Genomic DNA, 24,406 nt, shown 5'->3' with positions numbered 1-24,406 from the left:
ATACGGTTTGCACTGAGCCACGTGAGGCGAACTGAGGAACTATTTGTGTGTGGAGCAGTGGCTCCAAGGTCAAGAAAGCCGACAGCATCCGGGTGAGCGATTTGCTGAATCAGTACCGTATCCGATGACGTCACTGGCGTAGGATGACATGGCGGTCGGTCGGTCCACACTGTCCTATCATGGCCAGGAGGCAGAGCTTTGCTTTGCTGTATCTATAACTGGAGTCGTTAAACCTGAAAGTAACGTGTGATGTACCACAACGAATTCTGAGTTAATCGTTAAATTTCAGAATATATGTAAAGGAACTGGTAGACAATGTCTTTAGTACAAATTTTCTTTGTGGCCAACCGCAGCTTAATCAGTTCATAGTTAAAAGGTTTTGTAAAAGGTTTCGTAATAAAATCTTCTAAAAAATTGCAGAGTCCGCTTGTAGCACTGCTAATGCTTAGTTACTGTGAGATCATGGTACAACAGATTTCACGAAAATCAGTCGCATCTTCAGGTTAATTTGGTGTGGTTACATCAAGCGAGTATATCAATACGATCTCCAAAAGTTATATAAGGCACATATCTAGGCAACATCAGATCCAATGGTTGTTGAAAGATCCATCAATAACCTTAGATAATTATGAACCATCACACAGGGAATCCAGCCAAATTAATCTGAAGATGCGATTCATTATCGCAAAACCGTTGGTACCTTCATGTCATAAGAAATGAGGATTAGCAGCCACAAGCGGAATCCAGAAGCTCAAAATTTTTAAAAGATCTTTTAACACTGTTTTTAGAGTTCTCACGTCGTGAGAAAAGGTTACGAAATGTGGGAGAACATGTTGATGGTGAGTGTGGTACAAAACATTGTTTCCTGACTATCAGCTAAACAACAAGGAGAAATATAATATAAAGGCCGTAAACAGAGGAGCAGCCGATATTTTTTGATTTTAGAGTGATGATCGGTCTTTGCAGTCACTCGCAACCATCAAGTAACATTGGTCAGGAGAGATGAAAACCGTTATAAGCGCTACATCTAACCGTGGCGAAGTCAGGTATGGGGCTGAGTTTAACAGAAAAAATACTTAGGCTGTGAAACGCACTCACAAAGGATGTCGCCGATAAATTTCCCGTTCCACCAATCACTGGGATGTTCGTCTGACTTCTACCCTTACTAAGTTGGTCTATCGTAAGATGCAGAAAATATTAAAAAATGATTTCTTGTGGGAAGTGATTTTCCTTGATCAGGGTGTAATTTTTGGAACAATCAGTTTGCATCAAGTTTTAGCTGTTTACTAATTTCGTCTCTTTGCGCATCTCCAGGCTAATTGTATTGCTGACACCACTGTGAAAATCAGAAACCATACAGCAGCATCTTAAGTTGTGCACATCTGTGTCGAGAAAGTAACATTTGAAAGTGTTCCCAATAAAGACTTTTTGCGATCATGATAGTTACATGCACAGTTATCTGCAGAGTTAATTCCGTATGCAAAAATAGGAAAATGGGACCCTTATGCGGATTTTGTCACAGTGCCAGCAAATCACACATTAAAATACGTTAGCTTCACATTAAAACAAAACAAGTGGATTGTAGAACATCTTAACAAATGAGACTATTGATTCAAAGAAGTGTTTCGAATTTCGACACGGATTTGTTAAGTAAGAGCGAGAGCATCACAGAAATGTGCCGTAACGCACACTGCATCGCGGAAGATCTTATTCTCAGTATCAAGAGATCTCTCGTTCCAACACGAGCTAAGAAACTTTCTGAATCCCGTAACCTGGTATAATGACCACGAGGGTGGAATTAGATGACACAGGACACTTACACAGGGAAAAGTTTTCGATAGTGTTGAGGCAGAGTCATGCAATATTTTTTGAAAGAATAAACTGCCATTTGACTGTGTACTACTATATTTATATTCTACCGTAACAGACATGACATGTTAATAGTCTAAGAACTTTTAACATTGTATTCGAAAACGGCTTAAAAGTCAAAATCTAAATACACACATCAACAAAAGTTTTGCATTATCTCGGTTCCGAGAGTTCCGGAACCTGTACAGAAAATTGGAATAGGCCTCAACATTAACATCATTTCCGCCCTTTTTGTTGCTCATGAAAACCACACATTGCATGTTGTACCACTACACAGCTAGACCTTCAGAGGTGGTGGTCCAGAGTGTTGTACACACCGGTACCTCTAGTACCCAGTAGAACATCCTCTTGCATTGACGCATGCCTGTATTCGTTGTGGCATACTGTCCACAAGTTCATGAAGGGACTGTTGGACCAGATTGTCCCACTCCTCAACGGCGATTCGGCGTAGTTCCCTCAGAGTTGTTGGTGGGTCACGTCGTCCACAAACAGCCATTTTCAATCCATCCCAGGCATGTTCAATAAGGTTCATGTCTGGAGAACATGCTGGCCACTCTAGTCGAGCGTTGTCGTTATCCTGAAGGAAGTCATTCACAAGATGTGCACCAAGGGGACGCGAACTGTCGTCCATGAAGACGAATGCCGATATGGTTGCACTATCGCGCGGAGGATGGCATTCTCGTATGATACAGCCGTTACGGTGCCTTCCATGACCACTAGCGGCGTACGTCGGTCTAACAAAATGTCACTCCAAAACAGCAGGGAACCTCCACCTTGCTGCACTCGCTGGACAGTGGGTCTAAGGCCTTCAGCCTGACCGGGTTGCCTCCAAACACGTCTCCGAAGATAGTCTGGCTGAAGGCATATGCGACACTCGTCGGTGAAGAGATCGTGACTAAAATCCTGAGCGGTCCATTCGGCATGTTGTTGGGCCGATGTTTACCGCGCTGCATGGTGTCTGGCTGCAAAGGTGGACCTCGCCATGGACATTGGGAGTGAAGTTGCGCATCATGCAGCCTATGGTGCACAGTTTGAGTCATAACACGACTTACTGTGGCTGCACGAAAAATTTTATTCAACATGGTGGCGTTGCTATCAGGGTTCCTCCGGTCCATAATCCATAGGTAGCAATCATCCACTGCAGTATTAGCCCTTGAGCGGCCTGAGCGAGGCATGCCATAGACAGTTCCTGTCTCTCTGTATCTGCTCCATGTCCGAAAAACATCGCTTTGGTTCACTCTGAGACGCCTGGACACTTCTCTTGTTGAGAGACCTGCCTGGCACAAAGTAATAATGCGGACGCGATCGAACCGCGGTATTGAGCGTCTAGGCGTGGTTGAACGACATACAACACGAGCCGTGTACCTCCTTCCTGGTAGAATGACTGGAACTGATCTGCTGTCGGAGCCCCTCCGTCTAATAGGCGTTGCTCATGTATGGTTGTTTACATCTTTGGGCGGGTTTAGTGAATCTCTGAACAGTCAAAGGGACAATATCCACAGTCAAAGTCTATCTTCAGGAGTTCGGGGAACCGGGGTGATGCAAAACGTTTTTTAATGTGTGTAGAACAGACGATAAAAACAGTAATAAGCAGTCAAATGGTGGTTTATTCTCTCATAAAACATACACGAGGGTACCGACGATATTTGTATCTGTTCACCGTATGACAACGGATAGAGGAGGAGGAGGAAAAATACTGTGATATACGAATACCCACCTCCATAAGCAGTATGATGGCTAGATACTGATAAAGATGCTGATGCAGATGCAGTTACAGAACCAACGACGTCTCCTTCGCATGACGCTCCGTCCACAATCTGCCCTGTCCTAGTCTTCAATTGATACAGGTCGAGTCGTTATTGGGAACTACAACTAACAGTGATGACAGCCGCCGAGCCTATTTTCAAGGAGCATATTGAGGTCAGCCACGATTCGTCTCCTGCGTCCTACTGCTATAGACTGGAGTCTCTGCAGCAGAGGTCTGTTCTGGTTACTATTCGTGCTGGATAAAAATAAGCAAAAATTCTGCCAAACTGTGTGACTAAATATTTGAAGAAGTTTTGGAGTTACGTAAATGCAGTAAGCGCATAGAAATAATTTATTTAGTCCTTCAGTTACATACTGGAACCGAAACGGAATGCCGGCCGCGGTGGTCTAGCGGTTATAGGCGCTCAGTCCGGAACCGCGCGACTGCTACGGTCGCAGGTTCGAATCCTGCCTCGGGCATGGGTGTTTGTGATATCCTTAGGTTAGTTAGGTTTAAGTAGTTCTAAGTTCTAGGGGAATGAATTCAAAATGTGTTTCTTAAGCGGACGTAATCAATAGATGTAAAGGTAATTTAGGAAGTAACGGAAGGGGGTGTTATAGCGCTGATACCGTTTACATTATATATAAATGATCTTGTGAGCTTTTCGCGGAAGAAGGTTTTTCTATAGTAAAGTTCCAACGCAAACAGCTGTACTGAAATGCGGGAAGATGTCCAGAAGATTGATATTTCTTGCAAGGACTGGATATTGAGCTTGAATTTATATAACTGTAACGTACTATTTTCAAATAATCGGAAAGTTCCATTACTATTCGATTAAGCCAATAACAACAAACAACAGGCAAAATAGTTACGATTAACAGTCTGGAGGAACCAATATTTTGATGATGACTGTGAAAAGCTGATGCTAGAGTAAGACTCATTGGAAGAATATTAAAGAAATGCAATTCGCCCATGAAAGAAGTGCCTTGAGAAACGAAATTTCGAGCGATTGTTGAACATTTGTCATTAGTCTCGGATTCTTATCAGTAAGGCCTGGATTTCTAAGCACAATAAAATAGCAAGATAAACAAGCAAATAAACTGGGAAAATGGTTAAAACAAGCACTGAAAGGATAAAAAAGTAATGCAGGCATAAACTATAGTTTCATAGGACTCGTACCTTATTGCAGACTGATACATTACACAAACAATGTCTTCCTGAGATTTTCCTGTGTATAAATCCTGCATCTATCAGTGAAGAATGATCTGTACATCGAAAATGTTCTTTCGATGTCGCATGACGTCACAGGTGTATGTGAAAAACACCACACTTCTTCTTCGGTGGCTTCCTCTTCAATATTTGTTTCGTCACAGAAAACCTTTTTAAAACTTTGACACCGTGTTTTGTGTCCGGTATTTTTCTCTAGCATATGATTTTCTTTCTCGAAAGCAGCTTCTGAAACTCTTTGTATTTGTAACGACAATGTTACAAAAATTTAGTCCAGCAGAGAAAATGAATGTTCCAAGGAATTATTTAGAGCTTCCAGCTGTTTTAAAATATCAGGTATTTTAGAGAAATGATTCTAGATGTACTCTATCTTTTCTTGGATGCCATTTTAAGGGAAAATTCATGGTCTACGGTAATAGTGACTGCATCTTCCGAATTTATGGAATTCAAAACATTTTTCCTTTCACTGAAATGTTCTGCGTAGTATGACATATCCTGTTACTACGTTCCTACTGAGTAAAAACTGGTTAAGGAGTTAAAGCCATATTTGGAAGATGTTCACGGAGTTTTTGAATAGTAATTGGTGACTCGACAAACACCTACTTCACTCTGGAAGCAAGAAGATCGACGTCGTAGTTTTGAGTTGTCACAGTTTCAACGACACGACGTGAACCGTGGGCAGGGCTCGTCATGTTTAATAATTTATGATAGAGAACTTTTCATTGAGTTCTGCTTTAAAGATATATGGCGCACCAGGACTGAGAAATAACAGTAGCAAATGGCCTCCGGCCAAGCTAACGAGTCACCGAAAAATTAGGCACCACTAGAGTGATTTACTCGGTCCAGTATTTGTGTATTAAGAAGAAATGACCTGCTGCCTGCTTTCATAGCACAACGACAGCACTACAAATGCAATGTCCTGATGCATCTGTGGCTCCGTCTCTCGAAATACATGTGTTTTTGTGTATTCCGAATAGTACAAATTATTTCTTGAAAATATTGTGGCATATAATTTTTGCGCAAGGTAGATTCGTCTGATACGCTTTTGTTTGTGTATTTTTCTAAAAACACACGAGGCTGCACATTATTCAATTCCCACATCGGAAAGTCGGAACTCACTAATTCTAAGCACAAGTCTTTGAAAATATATCACTACAATTCGATTGTTCGCCAACATTACTTTTAATTAGTTGCTCGTTTAACTTAGATTTCTTCTTAAACCTCCCCTTATGTGACTAGTATTTATGTGCTGCACAATGTCATATTTGTTCTTCATAGAAACGTTCTTTCCACAAAGCAAACAAAATTAGGCATTGACGCATTCTCGGATTTAGGAGTGATATATACACATTTTAAATCACAGTTTCCGGTAAAATATGTTGTTTTAATTAAAAATGATAAAATAAGTAAGCAAAAACATATTCTCGTAAAATACGCATGAGTAAGCACAGATAAATATAGTTAAATGTACTTATCTAGGTGTGTCTTACGAAGTATAACCTTTCTGCTTATCCCTAAAAGTGTGAAAAAGTTATGGATTTTTCTTAGAAATCCGACCATGCCTTACGACATCGGATAAAAAAAGAGAGAGGGAGAGAGAGAGAGAGAGAGAGAGAGAAAGAGAGAGAGAGAGAGAGAGAGAGAGAGAGAGAGATCCAATAAGAAGCGGCTCGTTTCGTTAGGGGACGGTAAGCAAGGCAAAAGTGTTATGGAGATACTTAACAGACTTCTGGAGAAGCTTGGTGAAAAATGGAGAGATTTGTTGTTAAAATTAAGATATCGTGCTTCTGCTAAAAGTTAAGCGACTATGGCACACGCGTGGTGAAATAACCACGAAGAGAGAATCAGAGATCTCATTCGGAAGTTCGGCGACCGTTATTTCACCCTCACTCCATACAGGAAACAGGAACAGAACTGATGGGAGGGGCAGTGTAGACGGAGATGTGAAACAGGACGCAACTAACGCTGAATGGACGACGCCACACTGAGCTCTCAGAATGTTTCTCCTCCTCGTATATCGAACCTAAAGACATGATATATTTTTAGGACTGTCAAACGGTATTTGCTATTCCGTATTGTGTATGACGCAACTTACATATAACGAACGATTCACCATCATGCAGAATATGCATATTCGTTGGTGAAATGTTGCATTGCATTTGACGTGGAGCGCATATACAGAAGCAACCAAAGATGATAAGAATATGTGCACGTGTACGAAACAACGTATCATGTCTAAACCGCATATTGAGTCCGCAAGGAGGCGACGTTCGCACCATTTTTTGAGGAATTTCTAGAGTGATATTAAACCGCAATGCTATGATTGAGCTTAAATTGAAACGAGTAGAGATATTAGCAGTGAAATTCTTCGGCGTAGTAGTGTATCTATCTCGGACACTGAATACGAAGCATATCTGAAGTGCAGTAAACTCTCGACTAGCCGCGATGATTGGGGATAATGCGGAATTAAAGTACACCGTAACTATAATGTATGTTCGAAAATAAGTAATAATTAAAATATTTTAATTAAAATCATTAATTAGTGTTTACAATGAAATATTCTGTGATCACCATGTTACATGTGACAACTATATACTTACAACGAATGCGGTACAATGCATTTTGACATTACCTTACACTACTTTGAAACAAAATACAGTTCAAGTCTTGCAGTTTTCGAGCAGCACATTGTTTGCTACACTCGTATTGTAGCGTAAGATTGCCAGCCGGAGTGGTCGAGCGGTTCTAGGCGCTACATCTGGAACCGCGCGACCGCTACGGTCGCAGGTTCGAATCCTGACTCGGGCATGGATGTGTGTGATGTCCTTAGGTTAGTTAGGTTTAAGTAGTTCTAAGTTCTAGGGGACTGATGACTTCAGAAGTTAAGTCCCATAGCGCTCAGAGCAATTTGAACCATTTGAACCTTACCACTAATTTCCAGTTTTTTAGCTGGTAGTTTCCAAGAATGTTTGCCTATCGAATCCGCTGGCTCCAAACGATAGATATCAAACGTGCAATTGAAAATCAACTACTCGACTGTATTGGCGGGCGTTATGAGCATGCTTATAGTGGTCATTACAGCTCCGAAAGAAGAGCGTTACTAAAATACTTGGAATTACAAAGGTGACGACTTACCTTACTCGTCTTCGATGTTGTCGTCATGAGGAAGTCGGTTTGATGTGTATGCTACCGGAAGCATTCTCTTTTTGCCATTACCTGTGTAAACTCTGCCAATGTCACGGAACAATATGGGCAGAATGTCACATGTGCTAACTTTTCCGTGCAAATGCAAGTTATGGAAATAGAGGTAGTGAAACAATTAGAGTTCGTCTGTTTCTCCTGGACGCCCTTGTCTTTTAGTGGAAGCTTTCACAGATTTCCACAGCCACTCGATGTTCTGCGTGTGCACACTGGGGTCATCCGAAGGCACAAAATCTGCAGAGTGGTCGAATCCTTTGCCTTCAGTGTTTTGTAGGACTGAAAGCCGTCTATAATGACTTTACTACTGGGCAGTGTAAAGTGCTTTATCAAACCGACTAAAGTTACCTCGTCTCTGGACAACACTCTCACAACAAAACACTTCTGGGACTCCCGTTCTATACCACCAAATACCCAAATATGCTTGATTTCATTCTTAGAAGGTCGTCCTCTCTTCTTGCTATGTGTGATTCGACCACTTCAACAACTTTAATCGGTCCACCAATCGGTACACTGTCGTTCGTCACTCTGCAAAACCCGAAATAGCCTCACACGGGATTAGTAGATAAGCCAGTTTCCGATGCTGTTGCCTGCAGGGTGTAGTCCCGAATTCAACAAGATAGAAGAATTATGCTGGTCTGGATGGATAATTTGGAATACTCAAATCATGTATTTTTCCTGACAGTCGTTCGTTTTCCACACTTTCCGCAATGACATTGTAACGATATTTCAGTATCAGAACTCTTCTTACGAAGTTTCACATACTTCGCCCCACCGCACTCTACGCAAGCCCTCCTTTCCTCATCCGATATTAGTCCATATTTGCGACAAAAAGTCAAACAATTTTCTACATTGTGTAAGCGTGGAATTGGATTCATCCACGTGAGGCAATCGGCCGACGAAACGTCAACAACACCAGATATCCCACTCACTACCGACATAAATCGTCTGTGTTTCCCTAGCAAATGGTTCTAATGGCTCTGAGCGCTATGGGACTCAACATCGGAGGTCATCAGTCCCCTAGAACTTAGAACTACTTAAACCTAACTAACCTAAGGACATCACACACATCCAAGCCCGATGCAGGATTCGAACCTGCGACTGTAGCGATCGCGCGGATTGCAGACTGAAGCGCCTAGAACCGGTCGGCCACAACGGCCGGCGTTTCCCTAGCATATCACAAATAATTTATCATAACGCCCGCCAGCACGGTCGCCTGATTGATTTACAATCGCACGTTCGATAACTATCGTTTGAAACCTTGCGGCTTCGATAGGCAAACGTTCTTGGAAATTACCTTTTTCCTATTAAGCAGTGCACTACTGTTGATAAATTCGTGGCACATGAACTACAGTATGCACCCTTCACTTTTGTATCTGAAAGCTTTTACAAATGTAGAGATAAATAGATCCCAGTTTTTTATTTATTTATAAACACGAGTTGTCGTAACCGAAAAATGCTGATCGGGGAGAATAATATGCCAATTTATACCCCACGTATTCTCGAAACTACGCAGAAGAAAGAACGCTAAAGTATAGTTAGGACTTTGTGAAACAATACTGCAAGAAGAGAACCTTGCTGCAATTGAGCAGATGAGTCAATTATCGCATCGGAATTATGTCATTGGCATGGAGCGTGAATCCCCGATTTCCAAGTTGCAGGTGTTGGACAACGCGCGTTAGTTAAAGTCGTAATGATTGCTCGCTGTTCAAATTGAGAAATGCCAACCTCAAAAACATGACCGTCAGCATCCTTACATAAATTCGTAAACGAGTTTGAAATGCGTGTAAGTTACCGTTCAAAGGATTTACCCATTTCCTCCCTTCAGACCTCACGTTAACTACTGCAAATAGCATGTGAAACAATTTGCTAATATAAGCACTTTAACACCCCGTGCTTTGAGTAGTTTCTGGGTGCGCACTGTTTTCCGGAGTTCCACTTTTCAGTTAAAGGACTTAACGCGAAACTTTGAGAAATACGTTTGCAGCGCATACGAGACATGAGCCAAATTACTCTCAGTACGCCAGTAGGCACAGTCAGATGTACGACTGTGGATCTGCATGTAAATCGCGCGACTGCTACACCTCCCTGTGCTGGCAGCGTCAGACTGAGAAACGTGCGGCTCTGCAGACGCTCGCGGCGACTTACCATAAAAGGAGACCCGCGGCCACCTCGTGTAGAACAGCGCTCAGCAAAGCGAACATTTCGGTTTAAAAGCTTAGCACCAAGTGTTTCCGTGGTTACCGCCGCTGCATCTCCATTGTCGAAACGGAAGGCAGAAGCTATTCGTATGACCGCGGTTACGTGTGAGCTCGGTTTATCACATCATGTCATACGGACTTGCTTTTCTTGTTAGTGGGTAACATGCATGTACCGAAGCGAAAACCAAGAAGCATCGTGCGCGTAGAAACAAGTCGGGACGAGGCCCCAATGAAGCCTGTACCTCTAGCAAGACAAAAACAGCGGAAAGGTTCAATCTGTGGGCTCAGTCAAACAGCAGAATGTGAAATCAGACAGAATTGTGAAATATCTCGATCGATGTGCGTCAAGACAATCGCCATCGAGGGCCATAAGTTCTGATAATGGAACTGCGACGGAAGGTGTATGGGAGAGAGTTAAGGTAGCGTCTGGTGACAAGAAGAAAGCGAGCTCAATTTTGGAAGAATAATTTCGTACTATAGGTGAAAGGTTATCGGTGCATTTTGATGGTGAAACCACCGATATTAGCGCATGGGAGCCAGAACTAAGGAGAAGTCCTTCACTTTCTGCAGAAAATATTTTTCAGCCAGCTTCATTTCAGTCGACGTTAGTTGCGGAGCTCAGGTGTCGTCAACGAAAGGAAGGCGATTGTAGTCATTGAACACGCCTCGTCTCATGTACCCAAGGTGTCACAGCGTGATGACTGTTTACGAGTGAGAAATATTACGAAACCTCACCACACTGATCAAACGAGTTACGAACACATCCAACAGCTGGAAAATCTTAGCTGACCCTCCGCTGTGAAGAAACAGTTGTCATCTACGAACACTTCGTCCAAGTCGCGATGGACAGCTGTCACTGATGCATCACACTCAGATATCTTAAAATAGTCATCTTCCATCTGCAGTCAAATCGAAACACGTGTCTACAGGTGTCCTGCATGCGGCACATGTGACTGTTGTGACAATCGTAGGCTTAGAGGCACAATCTCTGCGGTTCTGGCCTTTGAGGTAATACCGTTGGAAAGGTTGCGTGACATACCTTAAACAGTTAGTGACGTCCTGATAAGACGCTTGAAACAAATTCGATGTGCGTAAAGTCGTGTTGTGATACCCCATAAAGCAATGAAACTCATACTATAGTTTTTGTCAAGAAATCATTAACTTATTATCATGGACTTGTATTAGAAGCAATGATGGAGCCGGCCAGAGTGGCAGAACGGTTCTAGGCGCTACAGTCTGGAGCCGCGCGACGACTACGGTCGCAGGTTCGAATCCTACCTCGGGCATGGATGTGTGTGATGTCCTTAGGTTAATTAGGTTTAAGTAGTTCTAAGTTCAAGGGGAGTGATGACCTCAGAAGTTAAGTTCCGTAGTGCTCAGAGCTATGTGAATCATTTGAGTAATGATGGAGCGCAAATGGCTCCTTTTCTGTTCACAATCATTTTCGGCAGGATTCGATTGCGATTGTGGACGGGGTCATAATCATTGACTGTTGGTTGTCTTTTACCATTACACACAATTTATTTTAAACTAGTAACTCCAAACTCAACAATAAATAAAACACCACACGTCATTGATGAAGGAATAAACAACGGTGTAAATAATAGTGTTTTGAGTGAGCTACAATTTAGTAAACCACCATTAAAATACAGATACAACAGTTAATGTTTTAAAAACAAGCCACTGTGATCTGGGCAGAAGGCGTTACACGCCAGGAATGGCAATAAATTAAGAATTGTTTAAAACTTGCTACAACTTAGAAATTACAGGTATTGAAATATTATAGGGAAGTCGCCACAAACACAGCAGAAGGCATCAGACACAAGGATTGGAAGTCAATAAGATTTTAAAGGCTTACTGCGTAAATAGAAATACCAAGTTGGAATTTTAAGGCAAGTGACCACAATCGCGAATGTAGCCCTTACACGCAAAGAATATCAATAAATTAAGAACTGTTTAAGAACTCGTTGCAATTTACAAGTTACAGGTATTGAAATATTAAAGGTAAGTCAACACAAACACAGTAGGAGGCATCAGACGCCAGGAACGGCAGTAAATAAGATTTTCAGGCTTACTGCTAAAACACAGATACCAAAATGGAATTCTAAGGCAAATGACCACAATCACGGCTGAAGGCCTCACATGCCAGGAATGGCAATCATATACAAAAATTAGAAACGTGCTGTAAAAGAGCAAATACAATAGCAAAGGTAAATTTAAAAAAAAGCAACTGATCACCAAATCGGTGAAATAAGATGATGGTAAACTTTGTAACACAAGGGGCCACATACAGTGCTCTAGGAATCGACCTCTGAGAATGTCCGGTAACAAACACTTTCGCGAGTGATGAGATAGGCAGCCAAGAGCTGCATTCATTTCACAAGATGGTAACTCAGACTAGAGGCAGTCTAACGGATGAGCAATGATAATCTTGCTGAAGCTACTTGACGTTCGAAGAACCAAATGCAACAATGGAAAAATACGCCAAATCCGGAAATTTCGGTCTGCACTATGTCCACAGAATACTGTGTTTGTAGCCCCTGGAACGGGGAAGAAATCACTACCACCGCCTTCCCCAAGCACTCCATTCGCTGCTCTTCCCCTCGACGACACTACGAGCAGCACACAAACCCAAGTCACTGGAGAATAGCGAGATATCACAATGGTGGAGGTTTCTCTACTTGGATTGAAATGCACTCATCTTAAAGCTTGCTGTATCCGGTTTACGACGAGGTCTTGCACCCTCGTGACCACAGCCCTTCCATCCGGCAGTCCATGCGTGCCACCAGTGGTCCCAGCGTGTTCTCGCACTGTGCGGACCTGGCTGCTCATGAGTCCTTAATCGAACTGCACACTCACACGACCCGGCAAACAACAACGTCACCCCAAAGATAGGGCAACTGTTACTACATATCGACAACCGCTGCTGCTGCCACTAGTGGACAGGCAACGCTTGCGAGACCAAGTGGCGCCAGTCAACATGAGAAGAAGATAAACAATCGCAACCATCCCAACTAAACGATACTGTCCAGCCTCAAACAGAGGGCGGAAACCTACAAACAGCATCAACGCGAGTCGCAGCACGGCTCAGTATCCTCGTTAGTAAGGAGTGATCGAAGATACTTGTAAAGAATAGCTTTATTAACAAAACAAAACTCAGTTATAATGTCGTTGGATGAATACCGCACAACTACATACAATGAAATTATCTTTCCTGTGACGTTGTCTGCCTGCACGACGAACCATAGAAACGCGGTAGGCGGCGGCGTGAAGATCTGGGGCTTTACTGGGCCGGTGCTGTCGGCGTGTGACGCCTGACGTGCTGCTGGTGCAGACCAAGACTACGTGGGTTGAGCCTGCCAGTGTTAAGCGCTGAGATGAAACTGCTGGTACTGTCAACTGGTAGCGCTGGAACTGAACTGCTGATGCTGCTGGAAAGAACTGCTGGTACTGCCGACTCGAGGCGTAGGGCGTATCCGACTTCGCCCGTGACCTGGCGGAGCAAAAGAGTGTTCTGGAGAAAGCACTCTCTGCTGCGACATGCACGCTGCCTGCCGGCAACGTTGGCTCTCCCAGGAACTGTGGAGGCGACGTGTAACTCCGACGTAAACAGCCCAGGCCTTACAATTAAAGTATCTGTGTTCGTGAGAGTCGCTTACGCACGTCGTCCTGGTGGGGCAGCTGGTCTCATGGCCTGCTTGGTGTGCAGAGCAATCGACGATCACGTGGATACAACACCTAGTAAATATGAGTCGGAATGAAGTCGAATTATTGTTCTCCACAAGAAGTGGTAGGGAACTGCCATTGGGATGGCGTAAGTTTGGACTCATCGGGCAGTACACATGTATTTTGGCGTTGAAGTTATTTTTCTTTTTATTGCTCTCAAAAAAAGTACATATAACAAGAAGATAAAAAAAATATCTTTCCATACCTCTTCACTATGTGCCACGTTGGAAAAAAAGCTGTAATTTGCTCTAGAAGGTTTACATCACACATTCCCTTTCGATAATCTACGATAAAATTAGGTTTTATCACCTCCACTCTTGACTGCTGATTTTCCTTTACTCTCACTTTTCATGTTTCATTGATGTCAAAGGGTCATTACCACTGCTGAAAACATTATCAGCAAGCTTCTGTAAACCTTCATCACCATGAACTACTGTCTTCATTATCTGTGTTGTTTACTAAGATCAGCTGCCACGTGACACAAATGAATTGTCCTTCGATTTAGAATACATTTAAGAATTTACGAATTTAGCTCCATGAGTTCATATCGCGAAGTGTGCATCATGTGATTTAAATTCCATGGCAACTTCATGCGACAACAGCTGGCCGTTTAACGCGACTGGGTTAAGCTGAGAATAACGAAGTCATTTGTGAAAGCCTTGTACAAATATCGAGATTGTTTTAAGTATCTCTACCAGACGTTTCCTCGTGTATCAAAAGCTAAATTGAAAGAGACGTTTTGGCAGGATCTGATACTCAAAAAATGATACTCGATTCCAACTCCGAATGAAATTGAGTCTAGGTGAGAAAGATAGTAGGGTATTATTCAAGTACGTTGTTGGAAAACAAAACGTACCAACATCAGTGTTCGTTGTACACATTAACGTGACTACCTGTCAAAAGCCTGAATAACCAACTTTTGGAGTACGGACGTGCAGGAAACGTCAGTGAGGTTCTGGAAGACACCGACAGGAATGTGGAGCCATGGTTCAAATGGCTCTGAGCACTATGCGACTTAACTTCTGAGGTCATCAGTCGCCTAGAACTTAGAACTAATGAAACCTAACTAACCTAAGGACATCACACACATCCATGCCCTAGGCAGGATTCGAACCTGCGACCGTAGCGGTCGCTCGGCTCCAGACTGTAGCGCCTAGAACCGCATGGCCACCGCGGCCGGCTGTGTAGCCATGTCGGCTCTATTATTGTGGTCAGTCCGATCTAGGTGATCCCATAGATTCTCGATTAGATCTAAATCCGGGAAGTCTGATGGACGTGGCCATTAAGTTCATCCTGGTGCTCATCGAACCACGCACATACACTGCGAACTGTGTAACTCGGTGCATTGTCCTGCTGGTAGATGCCTTCGTGCCGAGGGAAAACAAACTGCGTGTAGGGGTGGACATGGACGCCAAGGATAGATATATACAGTACTTGTGTTGACCCATTTTGCTTTCCAGAATTATGAGATCTCCCAGCGAATATAACGAATTCATTTTCTGTGGCCTGGACCCTTACGACGATGGTTGCAGGGCCATATGTGCCAACAGCGATCTGTCAGGTGGAGCACAAAACGCGATTCATCTGAAAAGGGCAAGTGTCACCATTCATTGGACTTCCAGCTGCAATATTGACGTGCAAATTCCAGCCTGCGTCGCCGATTAACAGCAATCAGTGTGGGACCATGATCCAGTTGCTTTCTGCGGTGGGCAATGCTAAGTCATTTAGTGTCTGAGAAAGTTATTTTTACTACTAGCGGCCCAGAAAATTGTACTGTTATCTACTATCTTCTACCACAAGGCTAGTTTATTGTGTTATAGAGACAGTTAAAATACGACCGTCCTTCTCTTTTATGACCCGTCCGGCCATCCAGATTAAGATTTCCGTGATTACCCTAAATCGTTTAAGATGAATGCTGGTATGGTTCCTTTAAAAGGTCATGACCGATTCCTTCGCACTCCTTTCCTGTGCTCTGTCTCTAGTGACCTCACTGTCGACAGGATGTTAAACACTAATCTTGCTTCTTTTTTTATTGCCTTGTCCATTTTCACTCTCTACAATGGCAACGTAAGGTATTTCAGAATACCGTCACCTAATAAAATTCCGATTATGGTTCATGCTTGGTACAGTCAATGCACGATCACTCTACACACGTGTCTTCGTTACCACATAAACTGTTCGCTTTTGCCTTTGAGTGTGTCTTATCAATCGATCCCTTCTTTTAGCCAAGCTGTGCCATAATTTTTTCTCCTCGATTCGAATGCGTAAGCTTTCATTAGTTACACAGTTGACTTAATTTACCTTCAGCAGTATTCCGCAGCACCACATTTTATGTGCTTCTGCTCTCGTCTTCACTAATTACCGTCTGCAAGGTGCGTTCAATAAGTAATGCAATACATTTTTTCTGAAAGCAAGTTGTTTTTCTTCCAGGATTTCAATACACCATGTTATTCGCCACTCTGCTGGCTACAAAACCCTATAATCTGACGTTCAGTGCGACGGAGTTACCCCACCTTACTGGCAGGACTTTATGCCCGCATAGTACCACTTTACTGGTCGACGTGGGCGCCAACGCGTTGCTGTATCAATAACTTCCCCATCATCCACGCGCTGTTTCCCGTGGAGTGCCACAGTTATTGGACCAAACAGATAGAAGTCGGAAGGTGCGAGATCCGGCTGGTAGGGTGAATGCGGAAGTACAGACCAACGAAGTTTTGTGACTTCCCTGATGAGCACGCTTGTTTGGTGTCTTGTGTTTCGTGGAGGAGGAGAAGTTCGTTTGCATTTTTGTGGCGGTGAACACGCTCAAGTGGTTTCATCAATTTCACAATACACTTCCCGGTTGAACGTTGCTCCATGAGGGGGACATCAAACAGAATAACCCCTTTAGAGCCCCAAAAGGCCGTCACCATGACTTTACCGGCTGAGGGTGGGGCATAGAACTTTTCCTTCTGAGGACAGATGGTGTGGCGCCAATCCATGGATTGCCGTTTGCGGCCGGGTGGCGTTCAGAAGTTCGCTAGCACTGAGTGAAGCAAGCTCCAGATTAATGTACACCTACCTCAGTACAGCGTTCGTCCACCACCCGTTGCTCTACATTCGTAGGTACTAAGTAGACGATGTTAAAAGCAGCGCTGATGAAAACCATCGTCCATACTTACGACTGCATGGTATGCGTAACCCAGGTAACAAAATAGACCTGTAAATTTCTAGTAATAACGGGAGAGAGTGGATGCTTCCTTCCTTCATTAAAATGTCCGCTTCCCGATACTAATGTTTTTTATCGTCTTTTAGCTATGGTGTCAACAAGCCTACATTTACGTCGGTAGCACATCTACCGCCAGTTCATGTAGCTTATATCACACGCAAGGTAGCCAGAAATCTACTAAGTACAACCCGAAATATTACGAGATTAATACAGTGAATACTCTAGGAGGAGTATGTCTGAAATTTATTTCCATCGGATGGTGCTGATCATTTCTGCGTCTTCCTCCAGCAATGCATTTGTTACGGTGGAAAGCGTAATTTCTAGGGAAGTCCTAGTACAACTAAACTGAAATTTTGCTGCTTTCGAAATCGTTTTCCTGATCTCCTGCTGAAGAACATGCAACCATAGTCGCTTTTAGGTTTTCCTATGCATTTAGTAAAAGAATGTTATAATCTGCTCTCTACACACGTTTGTAAGCAAGCATACAACCGGGGAAAGCAAATCATGTGATCTCATGTGTGTTAAAATAGAAACGTTGTCCAGAAAGTAGGTTCCGATCGCTCACGGTAAAGGAAAACACATCGAAAATCCGATTAAGCTTCATCCAAATGTGCTGGGCAGTGTCTCTTGCAAGGCTGTCGATTGCGCCACTTCCGTCTTTGCAGTTCTGAGGGCACAGAGGTATCGGAAAGATGCCTAGAAAACAGTGTGTACCCCCAAGTATGGGTACCTGCCGAGAGATTTTGCATGATCGTTATCGTCGTGTAACCACACCGCCACGGGCCGTGTATTAAGAAAAGTTGCCTGATCGTGTTCACAGATGCTATCGCCATCCCCGAATTGCTCTTCAACAAGGGGTGCAAGCCTCCTCCATGAAAAACACGACCACACCATAACACTACCGCCTCCAAATTTTACAGCTGGCGTTACACACACTGGCAGATGACGTTCCTCGAGCACTCGCCAACGCACACCGTGCCATCGGATCGCCATAATGTGTACCATGATTCGTCATTCCACACAACGTCTTTCTACTGCTAAATCATCCAAGTAGCCGCTCGACTATGAAATCCAAGTTTTCTCACCTCCCGCCTAACTGTCAAAGTACTTGCAGTAGATGCTGATGCAGTTTGGAATTCCTGTGTGATGGTCGGGATCGATGTCTGCCTATTGCACATTACGACTGTCTTCTACATCTACATCTATACTCCGCAAGCTACCCAACGGTGTGTGGCGGAGGGCACTTTACGTGCCACTGTCATTACCTCCCTTTCCTGTTCCAGTGGCGTATGGTTCGCGGGAAGAACGACTGTCTGAAAGCCTCCGTGCGCGCTCTAATCTCTCTAATTTTACATTAGTGATCTCCTCGAGAGGTATAAGTAGGGGGAAGCAATATATTCGATACCTCATCCAGAAACGCACCCTCTCGAAACCTGGCGAGCAAGCTACACCGCGATGCAGAGCGCCTCTCTTGCAGAGTCTGCCACTTGAGTTTGTTAAACATCTCCGTAACGCTATCACGGTTACCAAATAACCCTGTGACGAAACGCGCCGCTCTTCTTTGGATCTTCTCTATCCCCTCCGTCAACCAGATCTGGTACGGATCCCACACTGATGAGCAATACTCAAGTATAGGTCGAACGAGTGTTTTGTAAGCCACCTCCTTTGTTGATGGACTACATTTTCTAAGGACTCTCCCAATGAATCTCAACCTGGTACCCACCATACCAACAATTAATTTTATATGATCATTCCACTTCAAATCGTTTCGCACGCATACTCCCAGATATTTTACAGAAGTAACTGCTACCAGTGTTTGTTCCGCTATCATATAATCATACAATAAAGGATCCTTCTTTCAATGTATTCGCAATACATTACATTTGTCTATGTTAAGGGCTAGTTGCCAGTCCCTGCACCAAGTGCCTATCCGCTGCAGATCTTCCTGCATTTCGCTACAATTTTCTAATGCTGCAACTTCTCTGTATACTACAGCATCATCGGCGAAAAGCCGCATGGGACTTCCGACACTATCTACTAGGTCATTTATATATATTGTGAAAAGCAATGGTCCCATGATACTCCCCTGTGGCACGCCAGAGGTTACTTTAACGTCTGTAGACGTCTCTCCATTGATAACAACATGCTGTGTTCTGTTTGCTAAAAACTCTTCAATCCAGCCACACAGCTGGTCTGATATTCCGTAGGCTCTTACTTTGTTTATCAAGCGACAGTGCGGAACTGTATCGAACGCCTTCCGGAAGTCAAGAAAAATAGCATCTACCTGGGAGCCTGTATCTAATATTTTCTGGGTCTCATGAACAAATAAAGCGAGTTGGGTCTCACACGATCGCTGTTTCCGGAATCTATGTTGATTCCTACATAGTAGATTCTGGGTTTCCAAAAACGACATGATACTCGAGCAAAAAACATGTTCTAAAATTCTACGACAGATCGACGTCAGAGATATAGGTCTATAGTTTTGCGCATCTGCTCGACGACCCTTCTTGACGACTGGGACTACCTGTGCTCTTTTCCAATCATTTGGAACCTTCCGTTCCTCTAGAGACTTGCGGTACACGGCTGTTAGAAGGGGGGAAAGTTCTTTCGCGTACTCTGTGTCGAATCGAATTGGTATCCCGTCAGGTCGAGTGGACTTTCCTCTGTTGAGTGATTCCAGTTGCTTTTCTATTCCTTGGACACTTATTTCGATGTCAGCCATTTTTTCGCTTGTGCGAGGATTTAGAGAAGGAACTGCAGTGCGGTCTTCCTCTGTGAAACAGCTTTGGAAAAAGGTGTTTAGTATTTCAGCTTTACGCGTGTCATCCTCTGTTTCAATGCCATCATCATCCCGGAGTGTCTGGATATGCTGTTTCGAACCACTTACTGATTTAACGTAAGACCAGAACTTCCTGGGTTTTCTGTCAAGTCGGTACATAGAATTTTACTTTCGAATTCACTGAACGCTTCACGCATAGCCCTCCTTACGCTAACTTTGACATCGTTTAGCTTCTGTTTGTCTGAGAGGTTTTGGCTGCGTTTAAACTTAGAGTGAAGCTCTCTTTGCTTTCGCAGTAGTTTCCTAACTTTGTTGTTGTACCACGGTGAGTTTTTCCCGTCCCTCACAGTTTTACTCGGCACGTACCTGTCTAAAACGCATTTTACGATTGCCTTGAACTTTATCCATAAACACTCAACATTGTCAGTGTCGGAACAGAAATTTTCGTTTTGATCTGTTAGGTAGTCTGAAATCTGCCTCCTATTACCCTTGCTAAACAGATAAACCTTCCTCCCTTTTTTTATATTCCTACTAACTTCCATATTCAGGGATGCTGCAACGGCCTTATGATCACTGATTCCCTGTTCTGTACATACAGAGTCGAAAAGTTCGGGTCTGTTTGTTATCAGTAGGTCCAAGATGTTATCTCCACGAGTCGGTTCTCTGTTTAATTGCTCGAGGTAATTTTCGGACAGTGCACTCAGTATAATGTCACTCGATGCTCTGTCCCTACCATCCGTCATAAACATCTGAGTGTCCCAGTCTATATCTGGTAAATTGAAATCTCCACCTAAGACTATAACATGCTGAGAAAATTTATGTGAAATGTATTCCAAATTTTCTCTCAGTTGTTCTGCCACTAATGCTACTGAGTCGGGAGGTCGGTAAAAGGAGCCAATTATTAACCTAGCTCGGTTGTTGAGTGTAGCCTCTACCCATAATAATTCACAGGAACTATCCACTTCTATTTCACTACAGGATAAACTACTACTAACAGCGACGAACACTCCACCACCGGTTGCATGCAATCTATCCTTTCTAAACACCGTCTGTACCTTTGTAAAAATTTCGGCAGAATTTATCTCTGGCTTCAAGCAGCTTTCTTCAATTGTCGGCGGTCTCTGTCAGTCAACAGACGAGGTCGGCCTGTACGCTTTTGTGCTGTACGTCTCCTTCACGTTTCCACTTCACTATCACATCGAAAACAGTGGACCTAGGGATGTTTAGGAGTGTGGAAATGTTGCTTACAGACGTATGTCATAAGTGCAACCCAATTACCTGACCACGTTCGATGTCTGTGAGCGCCCCATTCTGCTCTCTCATGATGTCTAATGACTACTGAGGTCGCTGATATGAAGTACCTGGCAGTAGATAGCAGCTCAATGCACCTAATGTGAAAAATGTATGGTTTTGGGGTGTGCATATACTTTGTATCACATTGTATATGTGAATATCACACATTTCCTTCGGAAAATCACGATAATTTAGAGAATTCTAGCCCGATCATCTGTGTCCTTTTGAGTCATGTGTTCATTATTTACTTAATCTGTGTGGTCGTAAGGAGCTCTTCCTCCTCATATTAATTTTCGCTATTACTTTCATTACTAACCTTAACCGGTCCATCTATAGGTCGTTTCGGAGTCTCAAAGCTTTCTAACCCACTCCAGTTAGAGTAGACGATGGGAATACAGTTGAGGTCGACAGTATTTACCAAGAAAGTGAAATTAAGAGTTAATCACACTAGCGCCGGTGCAACTGTTTCTACACAAATTCTTCAAGTTTCAGTGACCAATTTTACCTGTAATGACCGTAGTGGCACGAGAAACGGACCAGTCGTTTTCTGGTGATTACTTTGGTGAGGCTAAGCCGATCAGACTGGATACGCACAAAATATTCGTCCTCTGAACACAGAAAGAAGAATCTTACGGTAATGTTAGGAGTCGTTAAACCAACTACTCCGAGAGGCTTTTCCTCCTCCGCACACAATGGCACTTCTCTGTGCGGTGTGGGAGTGGTGGCGCAAGTTTTCCTGTTGCGACGGCTATGATGGGTTGTGTTTACAGTGTGGTGTCTACGTAGTACGATGATAACATAAAATTGCCGGTATGTAATGTTCTCCTCTCGACTAGTACCACGACGGCCCCTGGGCTTAACGCCCCCTCCGACGGATAGATATGGTTGCGCGGCCATTTATACAGGGTGCTACAAAAAGGTGCGGCCAAACTTTCAGGAAACATTCCTCACACACAAAGAAAGAAAATATGTTATGTGGACATGTGTCCGGAAACGCTTACTTTCCATGTTAGAGCTCATTTTATTACTTCTCTTCATATCACTTTAATCATGGAATGGAAACACACAGCAACAGTACGTACCAGCGTGACTTCAAACACTTTGTTACAGGAAATGTTCAAAATGTCCTCCGTTAGCGAGGATACGTACATCCACCCTCCGTCGCATGGAATCCCTGATGCGCTGATGCAGCCCTGGAGAATAGCGTATTGTATCACAGCCGTCCACAATACGAGCACGAAGAGTCCCTACATTTGGGGAGGAGGAGGAGATTACTGTTTAACGTCCCGTCGGCAACGAGGTCATTAGAGACGGAGCACAAGCTCGGATTAGGGAAGGATGGAGAAGGAAATCGGCCGTGCCCTTTCTAAGGAACCATCCCGGCATTTGCCTGAAGCGATTTAGGGAAATCACGGAAAACCTAAATCAGGATGGCCGGACCCGGGATTGAACCATCGTCCTCCCGAATGCGAGTCCAGTGTGCTAACCACTGCGCCACCTCGCTCGGTTCCCTACATTTGGTACCGGGGTTGCGTAGACAAGAGCTTTCAAATGCCCCCATAAATGAAAGTCAAGACGGTTGGGGTCAGGAGAGCGTGGAGGCCATGGAATTGGTCCGCCTCTACCAATCCATCGGTCACCGAATCTGTTGTTGAGAAGCGTACGAACACTTCGACTGAAATATGCAGGAGCTCCATCGTGCATGAACCACATGTTGTGTCGTACTTGTAAAGGCACATGTTCTAGCAGCACAGGTAGAGTATCCCGTATGAAATCATGATAACGTGCTCCATTGAGTGTAGGTGGATGAACATGGGTTCAATCAAGACATCACTAACAATGCCTGCCCAAACGTTCACAGAAAATCTGTGTTGATGACGTGATTGCACAATTGCGTGCGGATTCTCGCCAGCCAACACATGTTGATTGTGAATCGAGGAAGTACAGTACATACTGACGTAACTAAAATGAACTCTAACATGGAAATTAAGCGTTTCCGGACACATGTCCACATAACATCTTTTGTTTGTTTGAGTGTGTAGAATGTTTCCTGAAAGTTTGACAGTACCCTTTTGTAACACCCTGTATGTAACACATCGCGTTACAAACCGTCTCAAGCCGTGACGAGTACGTGGGCGGCCGAGTAATACCGAAAGCAAAGGATGATTCCGCAGCTGATCAGCCGATATGACAGAAAGAAGGTCAGTGATAGTCGTAATGTCATCTGTTTTACAGATGACATTCGACCGATGGTGTCCTTCGTCCTGGATTACATCACGGCCGCGGGGCACAACTATTCCCATGAAATCGAACATGATGAATTGATACTAACTCAGGTGGCAGATTCGGGACTTTTTGATGAGGAGCAAACTGCTGTTGTGTCCATAATTTACGTGTCAAATGCTTTTTGAAACTACTTAAAAATTCAGGCGTGAATTAAAGCTTTAAAGTAATTGCAGAGAGGAAAGATTCTTTATAATAGTAGTTTTCCACATACAGAGGAACCTAAATCTGTAAACAGATTTTGTCTGCAATGATTTTAAGATGAATTAATAATTTGTGGTATATTTCGACGAATGTTAAAGATTCTGTTTTCAACGGAGTGTCTTCTTGTTGCGTACAAAAATACAGGTCTGTTCTGACGGTTGCAGCGGCCACAGGGCAGGGAACATCTGGGGCAGAAAGGAAGAGGCCAGTGCTGTGAGCTATTAGGCGAGACCTAGCTTTTAGTGCAGCCAGTCGGTTGGCACCATCTGTACTTTTGAAGGCGTCCGTATGTTAGTGTGTGATCGGCGAGTGTGGAAATCGAAGCAGACGATGTTAACCGAAAAAATTAAAAAAAGATATTTATTAGCGTACTGAATTGATTATAAATAGTAGAGGCTTAAATGTTACTCTCTCCGTCTTCTTGTAGCCGTTAAAGTTGTAAGAGGCTGTGACGCTCGCTTGAATGCTTGGTTAGCTTTCTTTTGTTCTTTGTTCGAGAAAGACGCCATTGGAGGCTGATGTATAAAAAAGTGTGTACTTTGAATTTATGTTGATGTTTGAACTTAGAAATTGTTAAAATACTTGTAATAATTTATTGCTAGCTTGCCCAGTATTTCATTCCACATTTTTAGCCGTTTTCAGCACATTTAGAATTTTTCATGAAGCAGAGC

Source organism: Schistocerca serialis, chromosome 5 (genome assembly GCF_023864345.2).
Source record: "Schistocerca serialis cubense isolate TAMUIC-IGC-003099 chromosome 5, iqSchSeri2.2, whole genome shotgun sequence".
Lineage (NCBI taxonomy): Eukaryota > Metazoa > Arthropoda > Insecta > Orthoptera > Acrididae > Schistocerca > Schistocerca serialis.
This window is presented reverse-complemented; position numbering follows the sequence as displayed.